The sequence below is a fragment of the Amblyomma maculatum genome, chromosome 5, assembly GCF_055883805.1.
Source record: "Amblyomma maculatum isolate TAMU_Amacu chromosome 5, ASM5588380v1, whole genome shotgun sequence".
Classification (NCBI taxonomy): domain Eukaryota; kingdom Metazoa; phylum Arthropoda; class Arachnida; order Ixodida; family Ixodidae; genus Amblyomma; species Amblyomma maculatum.
The window spans coordinates 12,638,056-12,661,434 of record NC_139348.1 but is presented as its reverse complement, the minus strand read 5'-3'; the positions used below and the strand labels follow the sequence as shown (position 1 = coordinate 12,661,434).

Sequence of the window (23,379 nt, the reverse complement as noted above, 5' to 3'; positions counted from 1 at the left end):
ATTCAGTGTACTCACCACGTTTACAACTATTACAAGGTCCTTACTACCCATCCGGTTAGCCCCTGAATTTAAATCTCCAAAATGAGAGGGCATGTGCTGCACTTAACATATTTGCTAAATATGCACTCAGGCACAACAAAACACAGTGCCTTTCAGGTCTTGCAGACATGCGTTATGTTCATCTGTCAAGAAATGTCTAAATACTTGCGTGTCTAGTTAGAAACAAGCCCCTATTTCACAAAAACTGGAGGGACTAAAAAATGTTAGGAACTCACACAAGCCGCACAGTTTCATGCTTGCAGAATAGCAGCTATGTTCTTCTACCAAGCACATATATGACCAACTGCTTATTTCTGTTATCTGAAACTGCTTCCCCAACAAAATCTTGGCTCTTCAGTAAAACTTCCCATCATGTCAGAAAAGAAAGAAATGAAGCACCATACAACACTTCCTAGCTGCGCTATAGAACTGAGCAGTGTCCACTTTTATTTTTTTGGTAAAGTTGTTTTTCTTTTTTAGATACGAAATGGCTGTGCTATTCCAAGTTTGACATTGTGTCCACTCCTATCTTCGTCCAAGTTGGATCGATAGTATGTATAAATCGATAAATAAAAAATGAAGCTAGTGTGACTCGATGAAAATAATGCTCGGCACTTTCTGCACATAGGAAAGTACAAAACACTAGCCATGCAACAATGACTAGCATCTCACAAGTAGGTTTCCATGGATATTGTGTACGTTTTTATGTAGGGGTGTCTTGCACTTTTTTTTTTAGGTGAAGAGGATGCGATAGTGTGCAACAGCAAAGAAAAAAAAATGGCAAGAGCATAGCCGAACAGGTTCCTCATCATCATCCTAACCAGCCTGACTACACCCACTGCAGGATAAAAGTCTCCTTTAATTCTCTTGTAAGGAGGAAGATGAGCATGCAGGAAGCTCAATGTCGGCAGCCACAGCCAGTTTGCTCAAAGTGGGAGACAAATCATCAAACTGCATGGGAGAAGTTCTAATTAGGCATTAACGCAGATGATGATGATGATGGTGCCATGGTCAGAGAGAAAGTCAAAACCTGAAATGGTGTCACAGCAGCACGACGAGAGAACAAATTCTATGGTACATAATGAGCTGTGAATGGTGGCCCTGGCCGTGCAGGCAGTCAAAGGCGAAAGACACTGCGCATTACGATGTGAGAAGCGAAAGATCAGATAATGTTGTCCACACTTTTATTAGCAAGTGCAGTTTCCTACACATCACAGATACAGTAGCACCAGTATCAACAAGGAACGGCCCTACATTTGTTGACGTATTCGCAGTTCTTGCCTCAGGCAGTAACTAGTTTTCCTGGGGCAGAGATGCAGCAAAGAAACCGAGTGGCATTATGAGGATGGAGGCGAGTAGGCAGGTGGTGAGTGGAGGTGTCAATGTTGTCTGCAGGACAGACGTGGCCGGGGCTCAGGAGGCGCATAAAGTCAGGCACATCTGCAGGTGGCGACAATGACGCACAATGTGACCAGAAACTCTGCACGCATAACAAATAAGAAGGTTGTCATATATGCGCCAGGAGTCCACACAAAGAGGGGACAGTTACGTAGGAATGAAGGTGGCAGGCTACCGTGGAAGGCGGAACGGGATAAACATGTCTGACCAGATCTGACGTTGCCATACATGAGCGTTATTGCAGCAGGAACCTGCAGATGAATGAATGGCAGCACTTCAGTCACTTGCTCTCAAATCAGCCTGAAGGGTCATGGCCAGGCTAGATGGAGATCCCCAAATGTCCTCAATTAGGAGTAGCTGTTATATCACCTCCCCAATCGCAGTCTTTAAACTGGTCCAGCAGCAAGCTGCTGACGGAACTAAGCTGGAAAGTGATTCAAAGTGCACAGAAGGTGGCTGAACCAGAATGCGCTGCTTTGCTCCTGGCAAAGCATGAATATATTGGCAACAGTGATAGGGTTTAGGACAACTGCGTCAGCCTCAATGTTTTTGAGAATGTGCTTTATCTGATCCATCTCTGGCTGGAGACTTCTAGATGTGTACACAGGTTCACAATGTCTTCAGTATAACTGGTGAAGGATCCTTGCAGCTGGGTTTAGGCTCACAAGTACTGTTTGGAACACAGCTTTTGTATGCAAGGGCAGCCAAAGATCTAAGAAAAGGCGCGTTTAAAAGCAGACTAGGTGGTGAAGTTTGCTTTGCGGTTTCTGCTCTACAAACTGGCAATGCCTTTCACGTAAAACACCATGTCGTTCAGCTTCACAGCGTCGTCTCCCTGGTTGTGGACGCTTAACCGCTTGTAAGAGGTAAGCCAATCCTATGTATCTTGGTCATTGAACCCATTGAAAATGGCTGGGTCCCACTATCGACATCAAGGTCCCTACATACCTATCTTAATGTTTAGCCAGCTGTGGCGACCTAATCCTTGAAAACTTCATCTCATTCGCACACTTCATTTTCTGCTGCCCCTTGCTACACGAAGTCAAGAATGTAGCACAAAAATAAAGAACAATGGACGAAGAAGAACACATAAGGCGATTGACTAGCGCTGGTCAATCATTTTATATGTCCTTCTTCGTCCGCTCTTTATTTTTGCGCTAAATTCTTGACTTCATGAATGATCAACTAGCCCGGCAGCAAGCTACACTTGGGAGGGAACGAATAAGGTTTGCCACATGAGGGACGGTGCACGAATTCAGGATCTCTGAACAGAACAGATACTCAGCTTAAAGGGCCACTGTCCGGGAAGGCCCTTTTAAGAAAAGGAGCCCAGTGTTTCGATCAGGTACCGGAGATAGTCTGTGCAAATATCTACAGCGACACGCGCGCCGCAAAGCATCGAAAATACAATTCAAAGCTCCCTCATGCTCTCCTTTGAGAAGCCAGCTTCACCGCTCCCTGCGCTGGCCCGACGGGCGCCGATAATGACGTACGTATCGGGAACGACGTCCATTGGTCCGTCTAGCTGACTGACGGGAGAAAGATGGGTGTCTACCGCTCGCAGCGCGCTTTTCCCTCGCCACGGCCAGACTGAATCCAGCGGCGCGCGCTCCCTCGACCGTTTTTTTTTTTTTTTCGCGCTCGCGGAGAGCCACGCCCCACCTCCCGCCAAACGCGGAGGAGGAAGGGGAATTTGTATTGCGGAGGCTAGACGACCTCGGGCAGGAGAGTGAAAAACCTTTGCGAGGGAACGGAAGGAGAGAGGCAGGATAGAATCGGGTGATTGCGGTGGCTGTAACTGCGTTATTAGTTACTCTTTTCAAAAACATTTTGCGGCCTTGCGGTCCAGGGGCGAAGTCTCACAGTCACCGGGGAAGAAAATATTTTCGACCGGAGGGTGGACAGTGGGCCTTTAAGCGACGAAGGCGATCTTAGTCTAGAAGCAATGAGCGATAATTTCAGAGCCATTGATAATGAGTGCATGGCAGAGGTAGGCAGTAGGACAATTAGACAGGCTACCAGTAAACTATCTAAGCAGACGAAATATCCGATTATGAAATGGCAAGGCGTGAAAACCTCCCTCCGATGGGTCAGGATAGAACTGGCAGAGATGTTAAAGGTACTCAGTGAACGTAATTTGTTCGACGCAAGGGAGTATATTACGGAGAGAATCGAGCATGCTCTAAAATACAATGCTAGCCTGAAAGAGGTGAAGGGGAAATTAAGTAGGTGAAAATCCAATGTATGCATACCAAGGTAGCCGAGGAGTTCTACACTTAACCAGGCTGATAATGAGATTAGCAATAGTGAAGAGCAATCAGACGTTCCGTCAGTGACAAAGGAAGAGGTTAAGAAAGCTTTAGAAGCTATGAAAAGGAGGAAAGCAGCTGGGGAGGCTCAGGTAACTGCAGATTTGTTGAAGGACGGTGGGGATATTGTGCTTGAAAAATGGCCACCCTGCATATGCAATGTCTGGACATCGTCACCGGAGTTTTGGAAGAATGCTGACATTATTTTAATCCTTAAGAAAGGGGATGCTAAGGACTTGAAAAATTACAGACCAATCAACATACTACCTGTTGCGTATACGGAATTTACTAAGTCATTGCTACTACAGTTATATATATATTGAACTCGAAGTGGATCACGGAATAGTTAGATACATAGGCAATTTCATATATAAGGCAAACCAACAGATGAGGCTCTCTATAACCCAGAAGCATGAATATGGTACATGTATGGCAGTGGTGCGCTGCCTGCCGGCAACACACTGCTCACCAAGGGTGCGGCGATGACCTGCAAGGTGTACACACGCACTGAATGTCACCTGCCACCTAGTGTCGAAAAGGAGAGTACATTGGGAACACTTCCAAATGCCACTTCGCAGGCGCCAGAAATCTTGGCAGGCAGCAGCTGCCATGACTGCACAACCCGGCTCTATGCATGAAAAATGATTGCCGGTGAGCTGTTAAAACAATCCTTTGCAGGGCACGACGCGCAATTCGATGGACATGAACAACGCTGCTAAACTTTAATGTGGGATTTTCAGGGGGATATTTTGAGAGTTCGATATAGGAAAATGATATACAGTTGAATCCCGCTATAACGAAATTCACGGTGCACGAAAAAAAATTCGTTCTCGCGGAACTTCGTTATCGCAAAAATTTGACGTGAAACGCAGAAAGAATTGCCCAAGCAGCAGCAAAGGCGTTTAATGCCAAAAATCTGTAAGCTTGGTTTGCTTACGCTTCACGGCGAGCAACGCCGTCACACGATTTTCGCACTCGGTCAGCAAACCCATTGCAACATCGTCGTCTCGGACAGCAACGAAATTCCTGATGACATCAAAAGCGTCCATCACCTGTACGGCGGTTGCCGCAGCCGGCGCTTCCTGTACGTCGTCGTCTTCTTCATCGGAAGAGTCCTTATCATTCCGGGCAGCTTTTATGATCTGCTCATCACTCACATCTTCGTGAACAACAACACAAGCGTCAGCGCCGATGTATTCGTCGAGCTCGAGATTAGGCGGCACGGTTCCTATTTCTCCCAGCGTTTTCCAGGCGGCCGCGATCCCCGGAGCCGGTGACGCCTCTTCGTCGTCGTCTGTAACGCCTGGTGTTAGGCCAGCAGAGTGTACGGGTCGACTTTCGGCAAATCCGGCGTGCCTGAAACAGTTCACAATTACTGAGCGCCCCAGTGTGCTCCAGGCAGCAGACATAATCTGCAGTGCCACGTACAAGTCCACCTTCGTGTCTCGGCCGGTTTCAGTGTTAAAAAGCAGCCGCGAGAAGCAGACCTCCCGCGGTAAGCGCGCTTCAGGCTAAGAATCACGCCCTGATCGAGAGGCTGTAAGACAGACGTGCAACTGGGAGGGAAAAACCTCAGCTCCGTGTTAGTGAGCTTGACTTCGTCGGAGTGATGCGCTGAACAATTGTCCAAAAGCAAGCAAACTTTACGGCCCTGCCGCTTCATGTCGCGGTCGAATGCCATCATCCACTCGGTGAAAATAGCGCGGGTCATCCATGACTTGTTGTTCGCCTTGTACTGCACAGGTAGGCTACGAGTTCCCTTAAAACAGCGCGGCTTGGCACTTTTGCCTATGACTAACGGCGGACGCTTGTCCGAGCCATCCATGTTTGTGCAAAGCAGCACTGTGATGCGTTTTTTGCTGTGTTTGCCGCCGTGACAGCGCTGCCCCTTGAAGTCGAGCGTCCTAGCCGGCAACATCTCGTAGAATAGCCCGGTCTCGTCGGCGTTGTAAATGTCTGCAGGCGCGAAGTTGCTTAAAATTCCGGCCATGTTACTCGCCTTCCAAGCAGCTGCTCCGTCCACGTCTGCTGACATTGACTCGCCGCACAACACTTTTCCAACGATGTTATGGCGGGTTTGAAACGGTTTAGCCAGCCAATGCTGGCTTTAAAATCATCAATGCCAAGTAGGCATGCATAGTTCAAGGCTTTCTGCTGGACGATGCTTCCGGACAGGGGGACGTTGCTGGCTCGTGCTTCCACAAACCACGCATGCACTGCTTTGTCCAACTCTTCATGGAGGGGCCGCGTCACCTTTTTGTGCTTCGAGGATGTGCCTGAAGCAAGTGCCATTCTCACGCTGTCCTTATTGCCTAGAATCGTTGACAGCGAACTTGCAGGAATTCCGAAGTCTTCAGCAATTGCCGCTTTCTTCCTTCCGCTTTCTGCTTGGGCGATTATTTGAGCTTTTTGCTCAAGGGAAAGAGTTTTGCGTTTTTTCACTTGCGTTGCCATCGTGTCCTGCGGATGAAAACTCGTCGTTGTCGAAGAGAAAGGCAGCGAGTGAACAACGCGACCACGACACTATGGTGGCTAGAAAGCCACCATAACGACACAAAGCCAAAATGGCGGAACTGCAATCACGTGATTTCATGCTTAATGTGGCTTTGGATTTGACTCGGACTTCTCGCCAATAAAACTAGTTTCGGTTTCGATTTTGAACGCGAAAATTTCGTTGAAGCGGAAACGCTCTGCAAAAATGGTTCGTTGTGCAGAGAAATTTAGGCCATTAATTCTTATAGGATACTCGCGGGGAATAAAAAATTATTCGTTGTCGCGAAAATTTCGTTGTGGCGGTATTCGTTGTGGCGGGATTCAACTGTATATGCATTTGATATATCCGGGATCAAATACAGAATCAGGACAACCTTAGACTTTAATCAACCAAATGATCAGGTAGGTTTTCGGAAAGGGTACTCTACCATCGATCATATTCATCATGCTATCAACGAGGTGATAGAAGGATGTTCGGGATATAACCAGCCTTTATAAATAGCATTCGTTGATTAGAATAAGCATTTGACTCAGTCGAAACGTCAGCAGTCATTGCCTAAGGGTGTATATGAGCCGTATGTGAAAGTATTGGAAGATATCAATAGTGGCCGCATAGCAACTATAGTCGTCCATAAAGAAAGTAATAAAATTCCCATAAGGAAAGGCACTAGGCAAGCAGACACGATCTCCCCAGTACTATTTGCCACTTGCTTAGAGGAAGTATTCAGAAACCTGGAGCGGGAACAATTATGAATAAGGGCTGATTTAATACATTGCCTTGTTAATTAACTCAGTGGACAAATTACAAAGAATGCTTAATGACCTAGGCAAGCAAAGCAAAAACATAGGCCTGAAAATTAATATGTGGAAGCCTACGGTAATGGTCAATAGCCTCGGATAAGAGCAGCAGTTTACAAAAATTCCGAGAGCACTGTGGAATCTACACTGCAGAAATGCGACAGCCTGAGTGTTGTTGGTGCACTAGGTGCATCACATTTGCTCTCATTATCATTACCAACTAATTGCATCGTCATTGTTAATTCCATCACTGTCATTATCACTAATTGCAGCATTATTGTTATCGCTACTATCATCCTCACTGTAGACAAGAAGAATTATGATGTGTTTCACGATTCCGGGCATGGCGCAGTAGGTTAAAGCGCTCGGCAGGGGATCCGAGGGATGGAGGTTCGATTCCCGGTGGAGATCGGACTTTCATTTTTCTAGATTTAAGGACGAAGTTTTCAGCGCAAAGGCATGCGGCCAAAGGAAAGAAGAAGAAGGAAGACTATAGGGCTGAACACAGCGCAGTGTTTGTCCCTATAGTCTTCCTTTTTTTTTTTCTTTGGCCACGTGCCTTTGCGCTGAAAACTATGTCCTTAAATATAGAATACCAACTAGCCCAACAACTTACTCTACTGAAGTTCATTTTCCTGATGACGTTACTTTCGGTTTTGGGTGATGACGTCATAGGATTGATAGCTTTGTCTGACCGGACGAACAAACGGCAACAGTATGAGCCGTTGAAGGCTTTCACCTTAATAGGTACACGGGTGGAAGCAGGCACGAGCATTTTGGAACAGCTCAGGGAGCAGTGGTAATGCCACTTTGGAGCAGTAAAACGAGTGTTTTGAAGCACTCGAATTATGCTTTGGAACATGTTTCTAGGGTCAAGCACTTTTAATAACTACAATTTTTTTTCTGATATACAAAAAAATCCAATTTGATTACTTTTTATTCAAGATTCAATGCTGTACTACCTATGCACGCATATCTCAACATGTAAAGATGGTTAAAGTAACACAGCTGACTAAAAGCTTTTGCCCATTCTGACTTGACAGCTTTAGACATGTCCAGGCTCAAGCACCACCACTACCTTGGAATTAAAATAAACAAGCTGCACATCGCCACTTTTTGATTCCGCAGCTGTGCTGATAAATTCCTGGGCACTGCTCAGTAGTACCTTCAGGAAGGATAGATGGCACTGAAGGGTAGCCTTTTCTTCCTTAAGCTTCTTTACTTCATGGTTGTCTCCCAGTGACTCATGTTTTCTTTTAAATAACACTGGGGCTACACGTCAGCAACAGGCTTTCTATGCCTTTCCAACACTCTTGAAAGCATTTCTTGCAATTAACACCGTCCTGGCATCACCCCCATAATGCTTCAAGTATGCTTTTGTCTGATGTAGACTGGACAGGTTTGTTGTTAACGATTCTATAGTGAAGTACACACTCATTTTCACAGCAGAACTGTTGGAACAACTCGTGTAGTTCTTTGTAACCAGAAAAGTTTCCTCAACAGCTCGTGGTAGTCTGTGGCAATTGCTTTGCTCCTTGCCCTCACTTCTCTCACCACCGGCGATTCAAAAGGCTGGGAGAAGTTGCTGTCATGTGCACAAAACATTTTTCTCGCAATTAATTCCTCCCAGTCGTTTGTGACTCGTTTTAGAATAACTTGAGATCAAAATATTTCTTATGCTCGCTTTTCTAGTTTATTAAAATTTTATATGTGTTAGCTAGGCCCAGCCAAGGTGCATTGTACCTCCACCACTAGTGTGCTGCCATCGTTTAAACTATGACGACCCTTATAGACCAGAATACGGAGGGTAAATTGATCGCTGCCATATTGAGGGCGCTATAAGGCTACCTAGAGGTGCTGCAGCGAAATGACTGCTCTGCACTACCAAACGAGGTGGCCATGGCTATTCATAGCGCTTACGCCTTTACGTTTCTTGGAAGTTTTCACAACTTGCTGCTCACAAAATCGTCAAAATTGCATTTCTGCCTCATGGAAAGGCTGTTCTACACATCTCGCAATGGCAGAGGCAAGCACAGCGTCCACAAGTGGAGCGAGTGGTTCGGTTAAGTGCATGGTACCTTTCTATGCGAAAAATACTACGGTTGTGACTTTTCTTACCCTCGCGTGGTGTCTGCAAAAATTTGTTGCAGTCCGCACCGCACAAACAGGTGGCATGCCACAAGTGCGAGTAAACCTGATGTCTCCGTTTGCATTTCAGCAAGGAAGTGCCTTTTTTTTTTTAACAGCCATGATAAGCAACGCCAACCAGTCACAAAAATAAGACCTTGATATCTCCTGTTTGGTTGATGTGCTGCTGATTCATTCTTCAACCCTGCTGGAAAGGAAAAAAAAACAAAAGAGACACCGGGGAATCATCGCCAATGAGAAGCATTCGCTCGCAGTAGCGGCATGTGGTCTGTTTTGTGAGGTGTGGGCTGCGGCAGATTTTTTGCAGTTACCACGCAAAGGTAAAACATATAGCAGACTGCAAAGGTTTTGCTGGTACATGGGACATTACTTGGGGGTGCAAATCAAATCAGAAAAGTCACAGCCATAGCAAGCCTGCATGCAATGGTACCATGCGCTTATAGGAGCCACTCACTTCACTTGTGGACACTGTACTTGCCTCTGCCCTCGCAAGATGTAAAGAATAGTCTTGCTGTGAGGCAGAAATTAACTTTTGACCATTTTATCAGCAACCAGTTGTGAAAACTTCAAAAAGAAACATAAAAGCGCAAGAGCTAGACACCCACGGCTGCCTCGTTTGACAACCCAGAGGCATAGTTTCGCTGCGGCAACTATAGATGGTGCTAGAACGCTTTCAAAATGGCAGTGTTCAATTTACCCTCCTTGTTCTGGTCTATAGACCTTTTCGAAAAGTGGTCGTGGGCGCTGCCATATTGAATACTGGGCTGTGCTGCTAGCATAAGAAAAGTTGAGAATTATCTCTCCCAAAGCCGCCCCACAGCCCAGTCAAACCGGTTTCGCCGAGGCTCGTGAAAAGGTCTATAGCACAACATGCCACTGCCCTGCTGCACTTCTCACAGTCACCTAACCAAATTGCATCGAACCGCATTTCTTGTACCTGGCGCAATTAATGGCCCAATACAATTAATGTTAAGCAAAAATCATGTTTCGCTAAATTTTATGGCAAAATACCAAGGCATCAAAACATCATGGCAAAACATCAAGTTTTGGAGTTTTGGAACAATATTGTGTTTTGGGGCAGGATGGCGCAGGCAAAGCAGTTTGGAGCAGAATAAAGCAAACGGAGTGAATGGAGCAGTACTTCCACCCTGCAGGTAACAAAGCTCTGGATGTTGTTGGCAAATGTGTCTGCTTAGGACAGGTAGCAACCGCAGATCCGGACCATGAAAGAGCGATAACTACAGGTTTTTCCCCCCGTATTTAATCCTAGTGCTAGTGCAAATAATCTGAGCGCTGACTGATATAATCTACGTGCCATGTAATTTAATTCGAGTGCCAAGCATTTAATTAAAGCGCCAGCATATCTATTTCAAGCGCGAGCTCAAATAATGCCAGCGCCAACTAATTTAATTTGAGTTGGTTGGTTGGTTGGTTTGTGGGGTTTAACGTCCCAAAGCGACTCAGGCTATGAGAGACGCCGTAGTGGAGGACTCCGGAAATTTCGACCACCTGGGGTTCTTTAACGTGCACTGACATCGCACAGCACACGGGCGCCTTGCCTTTCGCCTCCATCGAAAAGCGGCCGCCGAGGCCGGGATTCGATCCCGCGTCCTTGGGAACAGTAGTCGAGCGCCGTAACCACTGCGCCACCCCGGCGGGGTTATTTAATTTGAGTGCCAAAGCAATTAATACAAGTGCCGGCAAATTTAATCCGTGTGCCAACCAATTTAATCCATATGTGGAAAATGAATGCAATAGAGGGCTCCAAAGCACGAAACATGAATTCCAGAAATAAATCAAAATTGAGATCATCTTTCAGACAATGCGCCGAATCAGCAAAGTGTCAACGTATAGGATAGCCTTCATCAGTATTATGACAAACATTGCCTTGATGCAAGTGTTTTAAACCTAATGTCTCCCAGAAAATAAAACTGCATTTTAAAGACGGCCGCTTCTGTGCTTTTACAAGCCTGTAGTTTCCTACGCTGCTACAATTACAGCCCAGCCCAGCCCAGTTTCCTACGCTGCTCTGCTGTACATAGTTTCAGCCACTTTGCCATGTCAGAGCCAGACTGAATGCAACGGCACGCGCTCTCTCTTTCCGTGGTAGTGGCTGTGTAAAATTGAGAAAGCGGCAAAATGAGATATGTTTCTCTGGCTCCATGTCTTCTCGCCTGAACCAACTCTGCTTTACACTAATCCTTCTTTTCTGCTAGTGGTGTTGAATCATTATTAGAAACACAAATACATTTCTGCACCGGTTGCCATTTCACAAAAACAGCAGGCTGTTGTGTGAAGGCCGAAATGCCATCAGCATGCAGATTCAGTGCATATGACAACCCATAATAAGCAGTGCTTAACCAGCCAATTAGAAGATGACAGTCATATTTATTCACTTGTCATGCGTCTAAACTAAAAGCTGCAAGAGGCGTGTCATAAACTGCAGTTTTTCAGCTGTGCGTGGTTCTTGGTTTTTGCAAGATACAAGAACAAAGCAAAATAGTGCATGCAGATGTGACGCTTAAGCGTCGCATGGTCTGCGAAGTGATCTCAATTTCGATTTATTTCTGGAATTCATGCTTCGTGCTTTAGAGCCCTCTACCGCATTTATTTTCCACATATGAATTAAATCCACTGGCGCTTGTATTATCTGCGTTGGCAGTCTGATTCAATTGTTTGGCGCTGTCATCATTCGAGTTGGTGTTCGGATTAAATAAACTGCTGCTTTTATTAAATGCTTGGCACTAAAGTTAAATTACACAGTGCGCAGATTGTATCAGTTGGCGCTCACATTATTTCCGCTGGCACTAGGATTAAATTCAGAAGGAAAACCTGTAGAACAAGTCTAGGATGGAGCGCATTTGGCAAGTTCTTGCAGGCCATGACTAGCAGCTTACCGGTATACCTCAGGAAAACGGTAAACAACAGTTGCATCTTACGAGTACTTATCTATGGGGCTCAAATGTGAAGGCTAATTAAAGGGGTTATACTTAAGTTGAAGTAGATGCATAGAGCTGAGGAATGGAAAATGGTAAGTGTAGTCTAGAGATAGGAAGTATGCAGAGTGGGTCCAAGAAATCAACTCTAAATAATGGCATTCTAGTCGAAATCAAGAAATGGTCACAAGCAGGACATGTATTGCAAAGAGAGGATAACCGATGGCCGCTAAGAGCAACAAATTGAATTCCAAGTGAAGGCAAGCGTGGCAGGGGGCGGCAGAAAGTCAGGTGGGTGGACGAGGTTAGTAAGTTTTCAGGGGTCAAGTGGGTGCAGCTAGCACAAGACCGGGTTAACTGAAGGATTATGAGAGAAGCCTTCGTTCTGCAGTGGGTATAGTCCAGCTAACGATGATAATGATGATGAGCTATGGACAAAGAAAAACCGTATGGCAACAAAGGGCTCCTTTAGCACATAAAAAAGTGAATTAAAAAAAAATCTTCCCACCAGTTGAACCAGACTTGCAATGACCTCATTAAAATGGCCAGTTTGCCGCCACTTTGAAATTAATGGCCGAGCAGTATAACTTTTGGGATCTGCACTCGCAAAATCAATACTGACATATACATTTCACTTGAGAAATCTGTCACCAACGGTGACACCAGCATTTCATCTCTCCTCTTGAGTATACTCGTAACTCCCTGCCACTAAAAAGAAATATTGCTGACAAGTCGTATTGTCTACGAAGAGGCTTCACAAATTCATAAAACATTTAGCGTAAATATATGTGCGGCTCCAACGCCTCAATTCGTCTTTTAATTAAACTGCACGTGCTCTTTTCTCTCTGTCTGAGCACGTGGAGGGGCAGCTGAACTGTGCATGTGCAAAGGTTATCGCGGCGCGAGACTTGTGCTTGACGCGGCAGAAAGTGTAGATAAAGGGACAGAATGGAAGAATCGGGGGAGTCTGGCGGGAGCCCTGCTTGGGGAGCGATCACGTTGTTAGCTGTTGGCGAGCAGCCCGAAGCATCCTGATGTAATGGACTGTGGAGCAGAGCAATACCAGGATGAAGACGGAAGCGATGCCTCCTGAGCTGGGTTTTTTTCTTGAGTTGCAGCCAGACGAGGAGCAATGTATTTTGTACTGCTCGGAGCCCCTTTTGCCATGTCACATAGGCCATCTTCACACCCCACTATGTTTTGTCTTGCCATGTAAAAGCACTGGCCTCTTACTTTTGTAGCAAAGCATAGTCCTGTCACGAGCCTCAACCACATGCTTCGCATTGCAGTGGCGTGCAGTGTTGTATCTTTGCAAAGTGCTTCTCTGCTGACCTGGAAATAAACTGACATTTTTATCATCATCATCAGCTAGACTATACCCACTGCAGGGTGAAGGCCTCTCTGATATTTCACCAATTGGTATTTTGGAGCAGAATGGAATTCATGTGAATTTGTGACTAGTAGTCGGGCGAGGCCCTGACTCGCGGACCCATTCTTTAGAAGGCGGGGCCTTCATATTAAACTACAAATAGATTAGGTATTTTTAGACCTGCATCATTATCATCACCACGTCGCTTTGTTGCTTCAGCAGCGAGTCATGGCGAGTCAGTGTGCCAGGTTCATCCATGCTATGATAGATGAAAGAATTCAGAAAATGTTGATGAATTCTGAATCAACAGTTCCTGAATTCCTGACCAAACCAAACCGAATTCTGAATCAGGTGAAAGTAACACAGATGAAAAAAGAACCTGGAAGGAAGTGAGGAGCAGTCACAAAAAAAAAAACTTGGCAGTGAAAGGGTTAATAATAGTGCGCTCTTTGTGATTAGGGTCATCGGCTCTACCTCGTCCATCCATCCCAGAGGTCTTTCATCCTGCCATTTTCCATTCACTTCACGACATCTGCCATCTCAGCATCAGAGCCACATAGTGCCTCATTACCCAGCGGTACGTCTGGCCAAACATTAGACGTTCGCCAGTGGGCCCGCTTGTGTTTTGCTTGCCAGTCCGTCAAAATGACTCACTATACAAAGACTCCTCCCCAGTCTTTCCTGCCATCTGGTTGTTGCTTTGACCACGTTCACCTTGACTTGGTTGGACCACCACCTCCATCTAATGGCTGCCGGCACATTCTGATGATGACTGACCGCTTCACTCGTTAGCTCGAAGCAGTGCCCACTCTGGACATTACTGCGCAAACAGTTGCCAAAGCCTTCGTTTCAGCATGGATTTCCCACTTTGGCTGTTACCACGGATCGTGGCCGCCAGTTTGAATGCATCCTCTTCACTTCCCTTAGCAGTCTGCTCGGCACTAAACACTGCCGCACCACAGCATACCATCCTTGTGCTAACGGCATGGTTGAGAAGCTCCATCGTCAGCTCAAGACTGCCCTCATTGCTCGCCTAGATCGCAAGCACTGGGCTGGTCACCTTCCTATAGTGTTTCTTGGCCTACGCACCGTTTTTCGTCGCGACCTTGGCTGTTTGGTGGCCGAAGTCATCTCGGAGACTTGTTCGTTCCTTCGGCTTCCTCGTCCCAGCCCCTGCAGTACCTTTAACGCCTTTGGGACTGCATTCAACACCTAAACCCAGTCCCACCTCTATCATCTGACCGTCAGATCTTTGTGCACCTAGATCTTGCGTCCTCGAGGCATGTTTTTCTAAGGCGAGACACTGTAAAGGCGCCTCTTAGCCCCCCCTATGATGGCCCGTACCATGTCCTCAACAAGACTACAAAGTCGGCGACTATCCTGCTGGATGGTCGTGAAAGGTAGTCTCCCTGGATCGCCTTAAACCCAAATATATGGAGACACCTCCCCAGGAGCTCTCCTCGGATGTTGCTGGCTTATCTGTCGACATGCCTGCCGCTGAGGCACCCTCATCCCTGCCCCGTTGGCTAGTACATTTCGCCGCTCCGTTTGGTCGGGGGGCCCTGTAGTGCACAGCGCCGCTGTAAAGCGGAGGCGCTAAGATCGGCGTTCACAGCCAGCAAGCACGGCACAGGCTGCTCGGTTCGAGAAGCCTGCCACGCTGGTCCTCTTGTTCTGGTGCTCCGCTGCAACGCCGTAAATTCCTTACATGCTCTTCACTGCAGGACACTTCCTGCCGGCTGCAAATATACACAGAACCAGCACTCCACTGCTTCAATACAATGCTGCTTTAGGCTTGGGCACTACCAGCTTCGACAATAAAGGAATCTGCTGAAGGCCACGGACACAAAGAAAAATTTAAATGAAGCTGTAGTACAGCAGAAGGATCAGAATTCCCCGCAAAGTAATTTGAGATGCGGATCAAAAAGCTGCAAAGAAGACTGTTCGTTGCCCGCAGCTGCGAGGAGGGCTATCAAATGCAGGTGCCATATTCGGTTTGAAGTCGAGCACAGAGACTGGCATTCAACAAAAACAGTATGGAGCTCCTATCGGGATGGAGTCTGATGCCGATTTACGACCTACGGGAAGTCGGCGCAGCCGTGGGCGAGCAGCGCACCACGGGCGTACTGGCGGCCCATGACCGGTAAGCGAGCCATGATAATTCGCCCCCTTATGTTTCCTCGTGACTGCGGCGACGGGGATTTCAACAGAACGAGTCGGATGTACGGCCTGCATGCGGGGCCCTTTCGGCATAGAGGGTGGCCTGCCTCACTTTGGCAGCGGCACCAGGAGCAGTCCCGACCCAAGTCCTGACCCCTGCCCTGATTCCTGTATTACATGGGCCTGCTGAAGGACCAGCCGTGCAACTCCCAAGTGGAAAACTGCACCCAGGTGGAGGTCATGATTAAGGGAGGAGGGTGTGGGAATTTAAGATTACCCACGCTTGCACGACACGGCTCTGTCTGCCTCACGGGGATACCTCATCTCTTTCCCTCCCCTGAAGCAGTGGCGGAGAGGGCAGGGGCGAGAGACCTGGCGTAGCGTGCCGGGCGGCCCCTCCTTCCCCCTACCCTCTAATATCGATGCACAGCATCTCATCGGGGGGGGGGGAGACGACGCCGCGACGCCAGAGCCCGCGGATGCTGCTATGACCAAGGATAAAAATTTGGCACACCCAATAAACAGCCTAGCCCGGTGGCTCTGCCTCAGTGTTCCGTTCTTCCCTGCCACGGATGTGGTCAGAGCTAGCGGCGGGGCGTTCCGTTCTGAGCACAGAGCCCGAGTCCCGTGAGAACCCCCACAAGGTGTTGTTACATGTCTCCTTGACGTCAGCTCCAGCATCCATTGCAGTGAAGAGCAAGCACAGAGCAACGCCAGGGTTCAAAGCGATCGCTGAATGGAAATGTTTTTTTTTTTCATCTAAAGCACAAATTAGATTAAGCTCTAAAAAATAAATGCCATTGAATGGTACTGTGTCATGCAATATATATATATTATATATATATATATATATATATATATATATATATATATATATATATATATATATATATATATATATATATATTACCCCGCACCTCCACCAAGTGTTAAGTGGGGATCCAGGCACTGGTAGCGGGCACTGGTAGCGAGAAGAACCGGAGCGGTGGTGGCTTAACTTTTGAGTCAGCTGGTCCGCAAAAGCACTTCCTCTTCCTCCTTCTCGGCTATCTGTCCGCTTAATCAGAACTTCTTCTTTACAATACACATATATAACTGCAAAAAATTTGCACATTTAAAGCTGACAGTGCCCAGGCCTAAAGCACCATTGCACTCAAGCAGTGGACTGCTAGTTCGCAGCCAGCAGAAAGTGGGCTGCTGCGATGAGCAGGCACAGAGCAACACCGTGGTTGCCTGCAAAGGCTCAACTTGAGAAATTATTTTCTCACTTAAAAGCACCCTGAATTAACTTTCAGTATTAAATGGCAATGAATGGCTCTGTGCAAACTAGTATTTTTCATATCTTTAATAGGGCCACTTCATTACATAACTGACGGAGGAATAAACCTCAAACCTCAATAAGGTAATTTTCTCTGATTTAGAATACTTTTGCAGGTGCACCTTACATTGTTTGATCTCTTTTATAATGTTTTCGCAGGTGCAGCTTAAGTTGTTTGATCTCTTTTATAGGTTTTTTGTCTTCTAAAAAAGTTGGAGAAATAGATTGAGTACTATAATAGTAATAATTGGTTTACAGGAAAGGAAAAGTTTTCCCGTGGACACCTGAATCACGCTACAAGGGACGGAAGATGGGAGCGAAAGCGGAAAGAGAGAGGCCCCATAGTGGAGGGCTACGGAGTAATTTTGACCACCTGGGGATCTTTAACATGCATTGACATCGCACAGCACACAGATGCCTCTCCGCTTTGCATCCATCGAAACGCAGTTGCCGGCAGTCAGATTCGAACCCAGGCACTCTAGTCTAGTGCCTAGACCATAAGAATATAAAATTTGACAAACATTTCAAAATTTCAGCTTTTTGTACCATATTTTATGATTTATATTTGAACAAATATAAGGCAGAGTTTGTTTATTTCCTGCACATCAAAAGAACAATGCATTTTATTAATATGAAAATTTTTGTTTATAGTGATGCATCAAAAAGTTAATTTTTTTTACAAATTTATCTGTGTGACTAGGTTTTGCTATTACTTGCAAGCTTAAAGGAGTATAGACCACCTTCACTCTGGCTACGTCATGAAGATGCGGTGGCGCTGTCGTAATTACAGACTTTCGCGTGGTAGGAAAAACAATGCTTCAGTTGCTTTCGCCTATTGTGATTGTGCGATGGTTTGCTGCAGCCGAAAAAATAAAAAACAAAGCACCATGCTGACTAGTTGCATCACCGTGGCATGTGCTGGAAGGCAAAGAACGCAAAGTTTAGTAAGCTTGCACAGGTTTCTTATGGGCGAAGGTCGCCGTAAACAGTGGGCCATCGCAGTGTGGCGCAAAGGCTGGATACCGACACCTTTACGCCAGAGCGGTTATGGGCTCAAAGGCCATGAATAACTCGAGTTTGGCCTTCTTTATGACGCGTAATGGTATTTTGTGAGTGCACGTAAAATGTTGACGAGGCAGCCAGTATATTAATGCGTAGACCTGTTTATAATGTAAGCAATTCCTGAAGCAAATTTTTTTTTCACTTTCTAGTATTATGTGCATAGTGAGCTGCTGCGCATGCGATCAGTATTGCACTCCTCCGTGGTTATATTGTATGGCTAACATTAGCTTTGTTCACCTCAAATTATTTTAAATTTTGTGATGAAATGTGCGTGTGCTGACAGCCACTGATTTGCTCAATTGGAGATGAATTTTATTATACCGAGAGGTTTGAGTGGTATTCACTGCAGCTAATTTTGAATGCGAGTTGTGGGGTTGAGCGTCCCGAGTGACATATGGGCCCCTGTTTCAGATTTTGAGGATCTTTACATCAACTACGTACTGCATGGCACACTGTCGCATTCAGAGTTTATCCTACATAGAAACGTGGTCACGGCGGCCTGGACTGAACTGGGTAGCCCTAACTACGGAACCTGCATGTGGACGCTGCAGCTTGTAATGCAAGCTAAAAGCTTGAATACCCATGAAGAAATTATAAACGCTGACACCAATAACCTCTCACGAACTCAACAGATAGGCATGCAGCGTGGTGATTTAAAGAAATAATGCAAGGATAAGCAAACCTGTACGGTGCCAAGGCACAATGCCCTTGCTACTGTTGCCATGCTTACCAACAACGCTCATTTGGTGCTCGGTATGAAGAATCATCCGAGAATGCAATGATGTTTTGAGCGGAATACTTCCTACCTGGTTTGTGTGTGCTGTTTACGAGCGAGAAAAATCACATTCCACTTACCCGACTGAAAGTTGTTGTATGCACCCAAAGCTTTACAATTCTCGACGCATTCTGCGGCTAATGTGCTGGGCAAATAGCAAATAGATATCAATCAACGCTACTCATTTTCAAGGCAGCAACAACTTCGCTCGTGCGCTTTGAACCCGCTCTTGGTCTGGTACGGTGTGCAGGACAAGGCGATGCATGCTGTGTACGTGAAGTTTTTCCAAGTATTGCTTTTGTACTCACACAGCGCGTGGGTATTTTATCTGCCAAAAAGGTGCCTGCATATCACAATAACACGCTCTTGGCAAGTATGGCCACAGCAGTGGGGTGGCACCACAGTGCCGCTCCCGTGCTTTCCGCCTGCTCTGGGGCCATAGACGACTGCCACGCCACTTTGATTGCTTTGTTTGTTTTAAACATGGCGGAGACCTATAGACACCTAATGTTTGGGTTCGTGTTTAATTAGCTGTAATGATGTGCAAGGTATTACTGTACAGAAAGCACCAGGTGATATCCACCTATGACCGCTAAACAATTTATCATTGAATTTCTTTCCTCATCCGTTTCGGTTTCAAAAGCTGTGTGATGGCTGTGACGCCAAAGTTAAGTCTAGGTGACGTGACGGGTGAAAAAAAATTGTGATATCCTGTGATGTTTAAATTCACTGCAACGCTGAAGCCAGCCTGCCTCAAGAACAGGAATCGCAACAATTGAAGAGCTGGAGATTATACTGCGGCTTTTTCATGCTGTGCATGGCTTGGACTTGATTGTGATGTCACAGCCATTTCTCAGCTGTTGAAACCGAAATTGGGGAGAAAAGAAAATTGAACTGAAAATTATTTAGCAGTCGTAGGCAAAAACCACTTGGCGATCCGTATACAGGAATGTCTTACAAAAATGCCACCAAAATTTGGCGTCTATACTCCTTTAAGATGGTGGTCACGGGCAGAAAATATTTTTTCGCCAAAAACAAGCTGGGATAATATTCCTCATAGCAATACAATTTGCTATGACTTTTTAAAAAGAAATTGAGGATGGTCAAGCCCACAACCTGTATCAGTTGGTGCGGAATGAAACCAGCACTTTTACCTTAGCAGATCATGCTAGCCATAACAGCCTAGCATTATCCTTGATGCATTAGCATGACAGGAAAAAAAAAAAAAAAAAAAAACAGTGGTAGCATACCATATATACACCATTACAAAATCGAAGAACTTGAAGGTAAGCTGTCTAAAAATTGTAAAAACATTTTTTTTTTGTGTGGAACTGCAGCAGCATCACACTTTGTACCAAAAAAAATTGCCTTGACAAGCACTAGACCATATATATGCTGGTCTGCAAATATGAAACGCCTTTGCCCACACGTACCAGCCACAGCTATCCGATGGAAACTAAGGCAGAATCAAAAGCACAGAAGAAAGCCCCAGGTTGCCTCCAAAGGATCCTGTTTCAGCACACGCACCAAAGACAGGGAAGGACCTGGAAATCAGAACAATGCAATAAATGCCCACTCCTGGGAAAGGTAAGATGTGAAGGATTTTGTTACAACACAGAAAGTATAATGAATGAAAGTATGAATTCCGCAATTCATGGCAGTTGGTTGTGTCTACTATCTTTGCAAACATTTGTCGTCACTTCGAGCAAAGGATCCATTTCTCGTTCCTAATTCTGAGGCAGTTGCTGATTTGCACCAAAATGAGAGCTTGGTATACAGTGCTGGTTTTAGCGTAGATGTGGTTGATTTGTGTAATCTCTTCCACACTCATCCAGTATGTTCAGCAATGTATTACGGGGGACAATGATGAATGCTGGTTCCAAAATGAGTGTGGAACCTTAACCGGATCCTTTTTGGAAATGTTATCTTACTACCTGAGTAACACGTTTGTTGAGTGAGATGGTCGACTTTATACGCAAAAATCTGGTGTGTGCATAGGTGCCAAGGTAGCTCCCATCCTCAGCGACATTTATCTAAGCAGGGTTGATATGAAAGTTGAGAATGATTTAGCCAGTTGTTGCATGCACATTTTCCGTTTCGTGGAGGATTTTCTGGTGCTAGCTAGCTCTGTGAATCCTGAATTTGTGTCAAATGTTCTTGATGTTTTTGCACGTAATGGGTCGGGACTAAGGCTCACGCATGAAGTCCCCCAAGAAACAGCCTTACAATTTCTCGATTTAAAGTTCCAACCCCACCATGTCTGTTGGCAGTATTCACCTAGGAGTGAAAAGCCCCTTCTGAATTACAGGTCCTTTCATTCAAAGCTCGTAAAAAGTAGTATTGTTACGGGATGCTTAGGCATGGCAGTGAAGAAATCTTGTCATCATAAAATGATGTCCAGTCTCTTAACTCAGGCGGACAAATGCAGGGAAGCTGGTTTCCTGAACTCAGTTCTCGTCTCGAGTGCAGACAAAGTCCTCTGCGCGCTAAAATTGTCTTCAAGCATGTGAGGGCGGGAAAGGTGTTCGGAGGAAGGAAGAAGAAAGGTATGTAGTAGTCATGCCATATGTACACACGCTGTTGCACCGAATTAAAAGAGTAGGAAGCAAGCATAATGTAAACGTTCTGTTTCCTTCTCCTAACAAACTAGAAAGAGTGGGAGCCGCGGTTCAAAGAATGCACGAGGGGGCAGAAGAAATGTGTGCAACATAAATCATGAAAATAGATATGTTCCTTGTAAGACTGGCATAGTATATCAAATCCCTCTGGCCTTACCTACATAGGCCAGACTGTGCAATGCATTAAAGTGCGGCTCATGGAGCACGCTAATTCGCTGAAAAAGAAAGAAGCTAACCTAGCGAAGCACTGATCCATGTGCGAATGCACGTCATTTTTTGATGACAGTGATGTTCATTCTTACCAGTGCACTAGAGAAGCTTTTCACATCAGAAAAAGTAAAGGGAGCGTGAGCACGCCTTTTGTCACATTATCTCCTCGGGAAATGAATATGCTGCACAGTGGGCCGATGCACTCGTGCTTTTAAATGCTTTTTTTTTTTCTTTTTACCAAAACTTGAGGTCGTTGACGTTGCGCATGTGCGCTGTTTCTCTGTGTGCGTATATATGATGTGATTCTTCCCAATAAAAAAAAAATCAGCTGTAAGTTCAGCGCTATTCGTGTGTCTCGTTTCGTTTATTTCTTGGTCTCTGTATTTTTTTCGCTGTTGGGCCACCATTAATTTCGATACTCCCCCGCTTTTTATTGCTTTGGCTGTGGCGGTGCTGATCGAAATTCATGCCCTGGCCACATCAAAGTCATGCTGTGGACTATCTTCATAAATAAAGTCTGTTGATTCCATATATCAGCACCCTTATGGAGCAACCGGTTTTTGCCAGCACATATTTTTACAAGCGGGTGCACTCAAGTGCTACTCACCTTTTCATGAGGCACTTAAGGCATACCATCGGGAGAGGCCATGAGCAGAAGCTGCGACGAAGCCAAGATCTCACAATCGCCGTGCATCAAGATTATTTCGGTACATACTGAAAGGAAACAGAAATGGTTGCCCTTGCTGGGACAGGGCTAGCCGGGGCCGAACGGAGGCGTATTCGAAAATGAACTACAAAAGGAAAGCCCTTTCGTGCGAGCCGCCGGGACTACTTTTAAGCGCACGAAAAAGGGCTCCTTAGTTCCTCTACACTTCACTTGAAGTCACTGATAAATAGACTCATAGCAAGATTACAAAAAAATAATTGAGATCGCTAAACAATAGAGCGTCGATGCAGAAAAAAAATTCCAAACAATTTGTAACGAGAGGGCAGCGGTGCAATGGGTTGGCGAGGCAAGTACGGAATGCAACACGTGCTTTGCGCTGTATTTCGCAGTACTCACGAAAGTTTGGAGAAAGCAGCAGGGATGCGTGCCACCCAATCTAATTTGCAGAATCCATTCCAGTCCGGTCATTTTGAAACAACGCGGCGCGAACAAGCCTCCCGCTTGCTTGTACCACTGCGCGCCAAAATTGAAAAGGGAAAAAAAAAAAAAAAAGGGCACCTGCGGCTGCGGAGGCGGCGATAAAAAAAAAAGCGTCTGGGTTCGAGAGTACACGCAAGCAAAAAACAACAATAGGCAATTTGTTACGTCACATCCGCCAGATTACAAACAAATTCTCCTCGCCTACCTTCTTTCTTTTCGCGCATGCGCAGCTTATCAAGATCGCGCGGTGGCGACCGGGGGCCCGATCCTCGATATTCGCCTTCCCCTGGCGGCGCCATATTGTCTTTCTGATTGGCTCTGAAAAGAGTCACGTGCTTCAAACTTGTGGCGCGAAACCATCAGTTGAGGCAAGCACTTTTAGCGGTTACGTCAAAATGACGTAGCCGTGAAAATTGATTTCAACCGGAGCTATCCTTGTTGCCTGGATGACAAATACGAATGATTTTGGAGTGGAAGCAAAGTTACTGATGGTGGTTTGGAGAACACTTACGCTCGATTAACCAATGTGATGAAAATAATGGCATACTGGGAAGGAGCGGATGCTCAAATTTGATTGGCTGGAGCTATGTCACGTGAAA

At 45.8% G+C, this 23,379-nt stretch overlaps 1 long non-coding RNA gene across 1 annotated transcript; it reads right to left on the bottom strand.

Moving 5' to 3' along the window:
* Positions 1-17,401: 17,401 nt before the first annotated feature.
* On the bottom strand, positions 17,402-22,842 carry LOC146187770 (uncharacterized). Its single transcript, XR_014707441.1, has 4 exons — positions 22,697-22,842; positions 22,241-22,347; positions 20,239-20,349; positions 17,402-17,886 (listed from the first exon to the last, which is right to left on the bottom strand). It is a non-coding gene; the product is annotated as an uncharacterized LOC146187770 (long non-coding RNA).
* Between the last annotated feature and the right edge of the window lie 537 nt (positions 22,843-23,379).